Below are 14,304 nucleotides of genomic sequence, written 5' to 3'. Positions count from 1 at the left end.
TGCAGTTTATTTTGACTCTAAACCTTGTCAAGAACCCCTACCTCTCTTTCAGCTCTGTGAATTCCACTGACATTTGTAGAAGACCCAGAAAAAAAAAAAAATCTAAATCACTGAAGGTTACTAGAAAGCCAGCAAATATTATTGGGTTTAAGTTGAATTCTCTTTTGTTTTGTTTTTGCCAACTTTGCTACAGGAATGGAGAAAAGTAAATAGATCAAAATCAACTCATTGCCATAGTATGTGCTTGTGTGTGTGTGTGCGTGTGTGTGTGTGTATATATATGTATATATGTATACATGTATACATGTATATATGTATACATACGTATATATGTATATGTATATATGTGTATATATGTGTAAATATATATGTATATATATTAGAATATGAGAGGGTGGTTAAAAAGTACATTTAAACATTTCATTTAGCTGGGATGACTTGGGTTTAATGATTTGCAACCTAAACCATTAGAAGTGCCAGTGAGAAAAGAAGACCAATTGAAAATATGAATGTATGTTTATCTCTTTAGCAGATAGCAAGAAGGGTTCGGAGGCTAAATATTAATGGACTTATTTTTTTAAAAAACATAGATGAAAGGCTACAAATAAAAAAAACTAATTTCCTTTTTATTACAGATTCTGAATCTAATTTCCTTTTGTCCTTCCTGTGCATTTGAAAATAGGATGTAGCTCTTATTTCCATGTCAGTGCTGTTTAATACTTTCACCCTGGGAGTGGTGTCTGTAGATTTGAGCACCACAAATGCAGAAGGCTGTTAATTACCTATTTTCTTGCACTTCTGTATCAAGTGTCATTCACAGAAACACAGATTAGATGATGATTATTAATTAAAGAGAAATTCCAGTATTCATGTGACTCTTTCAAAGATGACTTAAGGTGATCAGATTTATAAACCACAGAAACCATTTTCATAATTGCCTTTCCCCATTTATCAATGTATTCACAATGCAATGTTTCAAATCTTATCAAATGTCAAACCATTAAATTCCCCTTACGCACTAGTTCTTACAGGTTTTGTCGTATATATCTCTCTCTCCTTTTTTTCCCAACATTTTATAATGTAGTTCAACCCTAGTCTCTCTGACTAAAATCTTTCCTCTGTCCCTCACACCTCTCTGATTTTATCTTGGCATATACTCCAGGTTTTCTAATGAGAGAAATTAAAAAGCTAAAGCAACCTAAGACTTCTCATTATTGGTTTGACAGTGCTTTCAAAGTAACTTAACATACCAAATAAATAAGCCTAATAAGTCAAAAAGACATTCAGAATTTTAATCTTGGGAATTGGCAGATTATAGAAATGCTAAATGTATTCGAATGTTAGCAAATTTTGTCCTAGCCATATATACTCTGTATATGAATACATAATACAAATACAGCACATGTACATGTATATATATGTCCAGCAATAAAGATGGGGATGGATGCAAATAACACTATTAGTTGGACAGAGGCACCATACATAGTGGACTGAGCAATGGACTCACTTCTAATTGAATCAGCTGATGAGGCAGGTGATGATTATTAGTATGTTATTAGTATAGTATTGCGATACCTGGCTTTTTAAACTCTGAAGCTATATTACCTTGATAAAACTAAAAGCTATATGTAAATATAGTTTTAAATAGAAATAATTTGTGATTTATTCTAGCTCTAAATCTTGACCTTGCCACTTACCTTGGGGAAATCATTTCCTCCTTTATTGTTTTTTTTTTTCTGGTTTGTTTGCTTAAATATTGGGTTTCATTTTAATTTTCCCCATTAAAGGAGCTAATTAAGGTGAATGATCCCAGCTTAATATCTGATGAGTGAGTCCTCCAACGTTCATTTCATTTCCCCCTTGAAGAAGCTGCAAAATGTGTTAGCTATTTTCAAATCTCAAAAGGAGTCTGATGTGGAAGAGAGATGTGATTAAGCCTATGGTTCCACGTGATAATATGAGAAACCAGAAAGCAGAAGGAAACATATCCAGCTCAATATAAGGAGGAACATTACTGTAAAACATGGCTATCCCGGGGCACAGGTAACTTGTGAGTTCCTCCCAAGTACTCTTTCAAACAGCCAGATGATCATATAATGGGTGAAATATGAGGAAACACTAGCACCGGGAGGCCAACCAGTTTATGTTTCGGGTTCTTCTTTCATATAAACTAGATGATGCTGTGCCCTGTTGCTGCTCCAGAAACGCAAAGACCACTAGGGAAGCAAGCTGTAGTTAGTATAGTAGCCGCAGGGATTGCAAGAGAAAACAACAGGCTTTGACTGCTTAAAGAAGTAAGAAAAATGTAAAGAGTCACAGCAATCAGAGCCAAATTTGACCCCAGATTTAACATTGTGAAAAGTTCAGAGACCCCATAAACGGTAAGGGCTTGCTTTTTACTCTGGACCCCTAGGCACACACAGTCAGACCTGTATATATCCTCCGCCCAGGAACACCCTTCCTTTCCTCTGCCTCTTAGGTCTCTGGGCTAGCCTCAAACTAGGTATATTCTCTGTGGGAAGAAGAGGAGGGGAGAAACAAAAGGGGCCCGTGGCAGGCGGAACTTTGTACCTCCAGCTCTCATTCTTATTCTTTAACTCTGAAGGGTAAGGTTAAACCCCCAAACAGATGGAGAAACTTCCTTTGCCCTCCTTTTCTCTCTCTCCTCCCTAGCTTGGCTTTCTCCCAGGCCCCATCAGCTGCTCTTTTTCTCCTCAGCTGCCACCTCTGTGATAAACTTTCACCCAGGCCTGTTGGAGCTCCTTTTTAGGACAGAAGTGTGGCTCCAGGATCTTGCATCATAGGATGTTGCCGATTTGCTTTCTGGTAATGACTGTTCTTGTATTATAGTGACTGCTTCTGCAGCCCAGTTCCAGCTCTTAGCTTTGAGCCATGTTTCTATTGGCCATGCAGTACCTAGGCAATGAATTCCAGCTAATTAGTTCCAATTAATTTTTTACATTCTGGTCCAAGTGGCATGTCCAGTCTCCTTTCCTGGTCTTCCCTACCAAGCTCCCCTTATTCCAGCTGAACTCTTCAGATCTTCTCTACTGAGAATGTCCTTCCCTCTTCTTTCCTTTCTAGCACATATTGACTAGGTGAACTCAAATATCTCCACCTCTTCTGTGAAATCTCCTCATACTCCCCTGTTCGAAACTAGACAGAAATCCTTCTTTGTTTCCAGGACATTCGGCCATTACTTCTATCATAACACTTGACATGTTGTGGCTCATGTCTTTGTGAGTTTATCTTCCCTACTTGTTTTCCCCAAAGAATGCTATTCTTTTTGGTATTCACAAAACCTAGCATAGTGTGTGATTCATAGCAAGAACCAATAAATGTTGTCTGAATGAATGAAATAAATAAGTAAATGAATCAGAATATATACTAAGCGTAAGCCTTTTTAAACAACTGATCTAAAGGATTAGTCATTAGAGAAAGCTTCAGTAGGCATCTTGCACATCTGGACAATTGTTATGCAAAATATTTACTTAGGAGGCAAAGAGATATTCTCTTTTCCTGTGGAAATATAAAAGGATTTTTGTTTCAAGGAAAATTACATTGAAAAAAAAAAGTAACTGTCTACAGTGCAAGAGACTAAGTTTCTATCTTCAGGGACATTCTCTTGTCTTTTTATATTACAAGAGTGAATAAGATTTAAACCAAGCAGCCAGTGTGATAATGTTGCCAGACAGCTAATAAAGAGGAAGATTAGAGAGTTGTATAAAATGGCAGGTGCCTCGGCAGTTTCCACATCTTAGGCATTAAACACAGAACAAAGTGCTGCTGTTTTCAGAGGACCACCAAAAGTGCTTGCTGTCAGCTTTAGCAGCATGGTGCCAATCTGACTGTGGTGCTCATCTTACCAAAAACAACAGGGAAAAAATAAAGCAGGCAGCAGTAGATGGTACTTGGAACAGAGAGACGGCATCTGAAACAAAACCAAACTCTCGCAAAAGAAAATGAAGAATTATTTCTAGTCGGTCACTTACAGAACATCCTTGGCTTTCACAGAATAGATCATAATGTCTAATCATGTAAAGGATCCCAAAGCATCCTCTTCAGAGGGAGTCGACATTGTGGCTTACTTTCTATTCCAGTTTCTCAGGGAGTTTAGGATTACTACTATTTTAAGATAGAAATGAATTGGGTGATATTTGTTCTGCTGACTCATGTGACCAGCAGGGATCATAACCATCTTTATCTACAGAGCAAACACTGAAAATGTTTTGCATTTTTGTACCTCAGGAGTATAATTACAATTAATATTTTCTCTTTTGATCTTTCTTTGACAAACCATCTCCTCTTTGGAGATAAAGGCAATGTGGGGAAGAAAGTATGAATATGGGCCAAAAGAGAAGCAGGGAGACAGGTATAAGTTATGCAGTAGAAAAGTTCTAGGTTTGGAAAGGAGGAAGACAGAGAAACATTTCTAGCACTTACTAAGTGCTGAGCTTTGTGTGCTAAGTGCTTCACAGAGAATATATTACTGTATATATTTGTCTTAAATTAATAACTCAAAGTTAACAAAAATACCAGTGTATATAGTATAAAACATTGTACATAAGACTGATTTTGTATATAAGGCATTAATATCTGCAGAGGACCTTATCGGTTTACACCATAAAACTCAAACAGCCCATCTTATAATGTCTGACTTACTTTCAGGTCTTAGGCTTGTGAGGCAAATCTAAGAGTCCAAATTATTTATAAGAGAGGAGGCTGAGCTTACAAAAAAAAGGCTGTGGAAATTCCCTAGCCTTCAATCTATATTTAAATAATTACCTTGTATAGTTTAAGTACATGCTAATTATCACATAATAAATATTTAAATGTGCTAATCCGCTCAACTGTACCCCAAACTAATCGTCAACCCCAAAGACATCTAATGAATGTAGAAATCTCAGAAATTCATCATGAAGACAATAGTAGGAATTCTGTTAATGTACAGTTTGTCTGAAATAAAGGATTTCTTTTTCAGGTGACGATGTTCAGATAGTCTTGTCTGACTGGCTAATGCCAGTGAACCCACTGATTGGTGGGAATGATTAATTTGTGAGCCTATCAAAGGTCAAATAATGACAAAGTCCTATGTTTCACCTTTTCTAGTCGGTGGTACTGTCTGAGTTTCCTTTTATTGTTAAAGAAACCCAAACCTCTATTAGTTAGCATGACTATTACCTGAAGGCTTATTACTGGGAGCCAAAGATAAGATATGGCCTCCATTGGCTCAAATGGAATTACATCCCAGCAGAGGAGCCACCCTCTGCAGCTTCCTGGTAAACAATTACCGATTCAGCCTGGTTGCTGGTTTTCTTACATACTGTTCCTTCTCTCCATTTTCTCAGCCTTAATTTAGTTCTCCCTCCCAGTAGGACCAGTGCTTGCCTATCTCAGTTATTTCACTGTTCATTTACCTGAGAGTCAGCTGGGCATGGGCTCTGGAGGTGAACTATCCCAAGTCGAAGCCCTGTTTTGCCACTTACTGTGTATGTCTTTGGAAAAGTTGCATAAAATCCCTAACTTGGAGTTTTCTTGCCCATAACATGCGGATGCATCCTAAGAGTTTCATGAATATTAAATAGGATAATCCGTTTACCATGCTTGATGTGCAGTAGGTACTCCTTTGGTATTGTTACCACAATTCTGTGATTATGCTGGGTTGGTGAAGAGATGCATAAGTGGTTTCCAAACTCACAGTTTCTCTGCACTTTGACCATATGTATAAGCAGTTCCCTTGAGTTCTGACTTAGAAAATAAAAATGCAACAGACATCTCTTCTTTTGTTCAGATGCTGGGAGAATTAGAACCAAATTAATACCATCAGATTTAAAAACTTTTCAAAACACTGTTTTAATTGATTTTAGCTGTGAGAAGAATTACAGTCCAAGTCAAAGCCAAGTGACTTTTCTTGAAGGCTTAGTTCTTCCGTTACTCAGTCTTTGTTCTTGCTTTACCTATAATTGCACAATATTCATTGGTATTTGACTTTTATATTCCTCAAATCCTTTTGAAACAAAACAATGAAACCATTACTCAAGCGTCCAGAAGTTCTGGTTTCTCTCTTTCATTCCTCTCCTCTTCCCTTTCTTTTCCTTCGCTTCCTCCCTTACTTTCCCCCTCCCCTCTCCCTTCTTGCCTCCCCTCCCCTTGCTTTCCCTTCCCTTCTCTCCTCCCTTGCCCTGTCCCTTCATGTGTCCCTTCCCCTGTCTCTTTTCCCCTTCCTTACCCCCCTTCTCCCCCCTCCTCCTCCCCACTCCTCCCCCCTGCCCCTCATATAGGGCACTTAGGAAAATGATTCAGTTAGTTCGGTCTATACCAGTTCCCTGTGGGACCTTTTTAAAAGTGCATATTCCTGTGTCCAACTCAAGAGATTCTGATTCTATAGATCAGAGTGGAGCCAGGGATCTGTATCTTTTTTAATAAATACTATTCATCTAGAACATTCAGATTGAACATTCTGCCATTCTTGATAAGCAAGTAGGAAAGAGATGGAAATGAATCTGGCTTCCAAATCAGACTCAGTCACCATCCGTGTGACCTTAGAAAATCACCCAACCTGTCTATGATTCAGTTTATTCATCTTTAAAAGATACAGAAATCTATAAAGTCTGTCTACCTAGATCATAAAGTTTCTATAAAAATAAATGAAATAATATCTGAAACAGGAAGAAAAAATCTATTAAGTAATTAAATGACTATCTTGTTTCACAATCTAAGGATAGGATAATATAACTTTTTACAGGCAGATAACTGTTTTGTTTTGTTTTGTTTTGTTTTTTGTTTTGAAAATCAGGACCCCATAGATGTGAACTAACCCCTCCAGATGGAATAGATATATGGGATCTTGAACAGTGTGTTAAACCACAAGTCATGACTCATTAGGGGACTATGAAACAGTTTGGTGGTGACTCCAGCATTTTTAAAACAGGATAGGATAGGATAGGATAGGATAGGATAGGATAGGATAGAAAGGGAAGAGAGGGGAAGGCTAAGACAACGTAGAAACTATCATAGCACCTTGCCCGTAGGAAGGAGTTTAGAGTAGAGTGTCTGATAGTTAAATGTGTTTGTCTTTGTGCTCTCCTGTATCCTTCCCCTGCTTCCCTCCAGCTGATCCCTATATATTCTGATTCGTGTTTGGACATCATACTTAGGAATGAAAGAGGTGAGGTTGTGGCTGGCATTGGAAGCACAGCAGAGTAGCCTGCAAACAGCATCCATGGGTGAGATGGTGTGAGAGAATCAAGAATATAGCGGGAAGGGCAGGAGAATATGTGCATCTCTGTTGCCCTCAAGAATCTTATGGAAGGCACTAGACTTCTCAGATCATGTAGAAAGGGGTGCTGGAGCAGTTTCATTTGGAAATAAGTAGATAAAATATCCTAGAAAGCTGGAAGAGGTGGGCAATCTGCTTGTGTGTACAAACGTTGTAATTATAAAGCACATTGGTGAGGGAAGGTAATACCTTGCTGGAGTTACTCTTTCTTTGGTGTACCACTCACTCTCCTATTCCCCAACTACCTCTTTGAAACCAAAGTCTGGGGCTACGATGAAGCATAGAGTCTTTCTCTGGCTGCCAGGTTAAGGGAATAATGCTCTACCATCTAAGAGTGAGCCTTGTAATTTATATTTTCCCATTACAACAAAAACAAATAAAACCCTGTTGCTCTAACCTAGTAGCTAGGTACAGTTAAAATAATAAATTGTGTGCACTATTCAGTGTTTACACTAATGACCATCACTTTGTAAGTGCATATTATATGCTAAGGAGGCTCCAACTATAATCTCTGGTCTACTGGAACCTCAGGAGAGAAGTTGTAGTGTTGATGCTGTATAGATGATCTTACTGGAGCTCAGAGAAATTAACTAATTAACCTCAATTCACATGAGTGGCAAATGATAAAAGCAGGACTCACACCTAGGTCTCTATGGAACTTGCAGCTACATCTCACTGCCTCAGCTAATAGACTAGTTTCGGAAGGTCATCACCATACAGAACACTGATTCTAAGAGGGAAGTGTGCCTGCAAAGTCAAGCAGTTAGGCAAAATGCAAGTGTGCATTACCTGGTCAATTTCTGCTGCGAAGGCTCAATGTTTCAACATCTTCATTTTGTAACTATCTGCAATGTGTATGCATTGTACCTTTTTTTTCTCTGTGGATTCTAAAGGGACTTGAAGAAAAAGAGCAACTGCTCATTCTTTGCTCTTTTAAATATTAATTTTGTGTCACACTCCATAAATCTATTTGCATCCTGTCATCTAAATACTAGTGATTGAGATGAAAAAAGCATCATGCTAAAAAATGTATTTCTGATTACACAGAATATAATTAGGAAAGAAATAATTTCATATATTTTTGTAATTTCAGAGCCAGGGGTAGGGCAGGTGTGTGGGTATCTGAGAGGTGGGGGTTACTCTGGGATCCATGTTTTGTTTGTTTGCATTTTGCAGTTAAGAAGGTTGATGTTAATTTTATCCAGAAATTATGCTGTATGGAAGGAGGTATCGCTTGGAGAGAGTACAGTATTCTCTGGGCAACTTAACTCCAAATCTGTTTGCTGTGCACATCCTGTGAGGGTTCAGATGAAAGAAAGGGTGAGGCAGTTGGGGTGGACTCTCAGAACTCTGGCAGTCTGGGAGGGGGGCACTTCTCCCCAGTTCTTGTCCACATTGCATGGCTGAGAGCAGTTTGCTCACTCCCCTTCCCAAACTGGGAGAGGTGTAGGACATGTCCTCCCTCCCTGTAGTTGATGGCTTTTGGAAGCAGAATTTTGGGTTAGGTAGAGGAAATAGGCAACAGAACTGCTGATTTTCAAGGGCATCTAACACATGAAAATTTGCATTCTGTGATCCTCCTCACTCTCCCTGGTGTCTCGGAACAATCTGGAATTAGCAAGCCTTGACAACAGCTAATGAGAGTGAACAGACACACAGATTCCCCTTTTGCAGTGGTTGGATTGGATTCAACCTTTACAAGACAGGCAAATCAGCCCAAATAACTTCTTTCTGGAATGAATAAAAAGATTTCCTCACCTCAAGTGTGCTAAGAAGGGAGTCAGTAAAGAAACTGAGCTATAATAATGACCATAGCAGCTAAGACTCTGACACCGGCCATATAGTTTTCACGTCCGCCCTACAGCATGGGTACCATCTTTCCCGCCACCTGCATCAGCATCTTCCCCATTTCATAAATAAGGGAACTGAAGCACAGACAGGTTACGTTTTCTTCCTTTGGCCCACATACCTACTCCAGGAGTCTTGGGCCCAGCTACTGTATCTTTCTCACCATCAGAGCAAGAATAGCAAAGTGCACATTTGAATTCTGAGCTTCTTTGACAGAGGGCCCTCATCTTGAAACCCATGGAAAAGGGCTTGGTTACATTTCATCACATTTGGGGCAGAGTATCTGGTGAACCGTTCTTTCCGTTTATGACTCATCAGTTGAAAACTAAGGATTTAGCATCCGCTACAAACTAGACACTGTTATGTATGACAGGAAATATTGCTTGGTGGCTGACGTGGACCCTGGAGCAGGCCTCCTGGATTAGAATCCACTTCCCAGTTGTGACCCTGGAAAAATACCTTTGTGCTCCTCAGTTTTATCATCTAAAATTAGAGATAATAATTATACCTTCTTCATAGGGCTGTTATAGGAATCAACTAAGTTAACTAATGCAAATCAATTAAAATAGCCTTGGCACAAAGTAAGAACTCAGTAACTTTTATTGTTATAGCTACTACACTGTGCTATTTTTCACCAAAAAAAAAAAAAAAAAAAAAGGAAAATGGTTTTGATAGTTTGTTTTAATAGTCTAGATGAAGAGAGAAATATATTACTCTAAGTCTATCTTTTTTATGAAATTAGTTGAAATTTTAAAACATTAATTAAAATCACTACAAATGTTAAAACTTTCATTAGCTACCCTTTTGTGTCCAAAGAATGCATATAGACTTTTTAAATTTCTTAATTTAATTTATTTAATTGATATTGCTGATATATATCAATTCCCTACTAGGTTCTGGGAACAGAGAATGAAAACTCTTACACAAAATTTGTAGAATCCTTGTTCTGTGAGAGTTCCCCACTCTTCCACTTGATGTCTTTTTGAAAACATTAACATGAAATTGTAATTAACACTGAACCTGTCTGTAAGTGATGCTGTATAATGCAAGAAAAAATGATACCTCATTATTGTTTGACATATCATTTACTACATTTCTGCAGTTCATTTGCTCAGAGTAAAAAAGCATTATCTAAAGTGAAAATGTTGCTATATGACTATCTGTAACCCAATTCTTGGTTATATTAATTGTTTCCACTCAAAGAGATTTCTGACTTTTGAAACACAGCAAATTTAAGATTCTGTTTTGGAGTATTTGTCATATGAAAACCCAACATGTCTTATATACATGTTATATATACTGTTTCTAACCCTGAATATTTGCTCTACTTCTAAATTAATTTAATCTTATGCCATATAATGGAATTATTTTCTTGAAAAGACCAAGAAGTGTCTGTCTCTCAAGTAAAATAATAATTTTTATTTGTTTGCTTTACTTCAGTAGCTGAAGAGTGTCTAGAAGCTTACCCAGTAGAAGACTGTATTTTCTGGTTGTTCCCATTTTACAGATGGTTAATTTAAAACCTGAAGGATAAGTAAGCACAACTCACTTTGCAAACTTGAAAGATCCATACATTATTAGAAGGTTTAAAGTACTTCATCTGTTTTAACTACTCATCATCCCGAGTGTTCACCAAGATCTCTGTTTCTGGAATAAATGGCAACAAATCATATATTCTGCTCTGGAATGCATTAGTATATTCATTTAGGGACATTGATTGCATGGGAGCCTAGCTATGTCTATTTAAATAAACACAATTTACCTTCAAGTTAGTATATAGCACATTTAAAATTCTTGGAGCAGTTTTTACCCCCATTTCTATATTTGTTCCAAGACATATGTCATCACTCAGTGGAAGAAGTAAACTTATCCAGTGTTCCTCCACAGGTTAGAAATAGGATCTAATAGTAAAAGCTGCTAGGGGAAACATTTCAGCTCAGTAGAAGGATGAGCTTTCTAATAATTCAGGTGGTCTCTGGCATTAGATATGGTCTGGATTTGAGGGGATTTTTTTTTTTACATAGACCAAAATGTGGTGATTTAAAATCTGTTCAAGGAAATGTCCCAGCTATTTTTTTTTTAATTTAATCCACCATGGTCCTAAATTATTCACATTACTTTGTATTTCTAAATCAATTGTAGAATTGGTTTGATAATCTCCAAAATACATTAAGCATAGTGATTACTAATATAGTGTGTTAGTGGGATAAATTTGAAAGTAGTAAAGTTTGGAAATATTGAGAGTTTTTTTGTTATTTTTGGAAACGTCAATTTTTTCTAATAAGTGGACATAGTATGTCCCTCCAAAGATATCCTATCTAACAGTGTGGTAGTGACCACTATTGCATTATGGGCAGTATTGTTATCGACCTTATTCAGGCAGACACTGGGTGATTATCACTTAGAAATGTGGTTCAGGATAACTCAAGTGTTAGGACTTTGATTATCTGATTTCTACATTTCCTTGTAACTCTAGGATTTTGTTTTGATTGTGGAAGTTTGTATCTAGCCTAACATTGTTTTCCGGGGAAAAAACACCTGCATAGTGCAGTGGTTAAAAGCACCAACTTTATGGTAAAACCAACAGACCTGGGATCTGATCCTTGCTGCCAGCTGGATGGCCACAAGGCACTTATTCAGCTTTCTCACAGACAGTTTCTGTAGCTGCAGAAGAACCAAATCTGGTAAGTGAGTGGTGTAGACCAAGTGCATATGTGTAAAAATATCTCATGTGTAGTGGCTGTTCAAAATGTGAATTGGGTCTGGTCTAAAGAATTGGGGACCTGTGTCTTTCAAAGGACAGGGAGAAAAATAATTGAGACATGAACGCTGGTTGGAGCTAGGAAACCAGCTGTGATCTCCAATGATTTGTTTCCATAGTGTCTATACTGTCTATAGTGTCATTTGACCACTTTGAAACATATTTAGTTTATGACATCCAGAAACAAATGTCTTTGTGACAGATGTATGACAGTTACAACACTTTGACAATTGTATGGATGAGGGGTTTATGATTCATTGCTTTCTTTCAGAGATAATTCCATAATCTATCATTAGATCAATCGCTCTTTACAGATGCTAGAAGTGATTAAACATCCAACTAAACACTATAAACATGATTGCAATTTCCTGCAAATCTGCTTTCTATCACATAATCTCTCAGTTCATATTTATCACTCTCTGTCAGGCCAAATTCATCTGACCAGTAAAGGTTTTCTTGCACATTTGTGTGGCATGATGGTACCCATGCTTGTGGCAATAAATTAAAGCTCTGCTGATAGATGTTTCCTCTTCATGCACATATACACATGCCTTTATGCAGGCCACGTTTCCCAAGGAGTACAGTGTGAGTTTTACGTGCTGAAACTACACAAAACAAATCTTTCTTAGCCTGGGGTTTCGATTCTTCACCGGGAATCCTTGTGGGGCCTGCTGATCAGCATGCAGAACCGAGTTCCAGAGAAGTACACAGAGATCTCTAGGGATCTCACTGCATCTGTAGAGGGAGAAAGGCTCCATATGTAATTCCACAGACCCATCCTCACTTGCTCTCCTAAAGAAACCTTTTGTTACTTCAGAAGTGAAAATAGATGTATGTTTCTGCTGGTGTATAATACCTTTTGGCAGAGAATGCAGAAATGCTCAGCAGTTTACTGTAGGGGTCACATGTTATTTTGGAAAGGATAACTTTTCGGAACAACGCATGCTCATACACATAGACACAGAGAGGTACGTTTGGGATCTGAGATTGGTAATGAATCCTGGAGCGATGAGAGAAACAATAGATGAAATATCAAGACAGGCAAGTAGCATTATAGATGTGAGTGCCTAAGAGTGATATGTTTATTTTATTTTTTAATGACTTATTTTAAGTTTATTTTGTTTATTTATTTATTATTTTTTTAAATATTTATTTACTTTTGAGACAGAGAGAGACAGAGCATGAAGCGGGGAGGGTCAGAGAGAGAGGGAGACACAGAATCCGAGACAGGCCCCAGGCTCCGAGCTGTCAGCACAGAGCCCGACGCGGGGCTCGAACTCATGGACTGCGAGATCACGACCTGAGCCGAAGTCAGATGCCCAACCAACTGGGCCACCCAGGCGCCCCTATTTTGTTTATTTATTTTGAGAGAAACAAAGAGAGCGAACAGAGGAGGGGCAGAGATAAAGGGAAGCAGAATCCCAAGCAGGCTCCACACTGTCAGCGCAGAACCCAATGTGGGGCTTGAACCCACGAACTGTGAGATCATGACTTGGGCTAAAATCAAGAGTCAGATGTTTAACTGACTGAACCACCCAGGTGCCCCTAGACTGATATGTTTAAAAGACCAGTTTCCTCTGGATTAAAGTTAGAGTGGATTTCTGTTTCTATTAGAGGCAGCTTCAGAATTTCCTGGGTAGGTCTGTTGGCACCATTTATAAGCGAGAGCCCATTTCCTTCTGGACGTGAGTTAAATCATGGTGGGAACTGCCACATTCACATGGCTCCAGTTTACAGTATGAATTCAGCAATATGAAGTAGGACACTGCTCTGGTTCCAGTTGGCGTTTCATTTTCTACATGATATCATTAGATTCTATTTGGCTGCTTTTAGCTGTTTACAATATATCTTATATCGAATTTATTGTGAATGAGGAGTTGATAGATGCAAAGCTGTATCAGAAGAATTTTCAATATGAATTTATATGATAGGACAAATTTTTTTTTAAAGAATGTAAGAAACTCTTACTCTTTGAAATGCATAAGTTGTTTGCTATTTGGTCAAACAAGGAGATAAAATTTCTGTGAAGCTATATTGTAATCTGGATGTTGCAGATATTTAAAGTGACAAAAAAATAGCTTGCAAGATATCGTTTTAAAAACTCATTGCACCCTCTTTGTCTTGAGCAGGAGTTTTGGCATTTCACTTTAAAAGCTACTGTTTGAAGATTGATGTATTTATGACTTGAGAGAATTTAAAAATATAATTGCATTCAGATTTCTGAAGTCTTAGAACTTCTAAAGACAAGACACAATCATTGGGCTATGTAATTTTAGAGTCATAGGTAGTATTTATGACATTTTTGTGGGCCTATGCCTTATTTGCTTTATATTTCTTTGAGTAAGAAGTTAAACTTATTTTCATATTTACCATAAAATAAAGCAAAATTAATAATAATTAGCATCAGGGCACCTGG

General features: G+C 37.8%; 1 protein-coding gene across 7 annotated transcripts in view; it reads left to right on the top strand.

Annotated features, from left to right (window-relative positions):
* LINGO2 (leucine rich repeat and Ig domain containing 2) overlaps nt 1-14,304 on the top strand; it is a 1,147,525-nt gene that overhangs the window by 777,067 nt on the left and 356,154 nt on the right. The gene's annotated exons all lie outside the window — the stretch shown is intronic.

The sequence above is a fragment of the Panthera pardus genome, unplaced genomic scaffold (genome assembly GCF_024362965.1).
Source record: "Panthera pardus isolate Hobbes unplaced genomic scaffold, ASM2436296v1 HiC_scaffold_20, whole genome shotgun sequence".
Taxonomy (NCBI): domain Eukaryota; kingdom Metazoa; phylum Chordata; class Mammalia; order Carnivora; family Felidae; genus Panthera; species Panthera pardus.
Note: the sequence above shows the minus strand (reverse complement) of the source record. Positions and strands in the feature narration are given on the sequence as shown.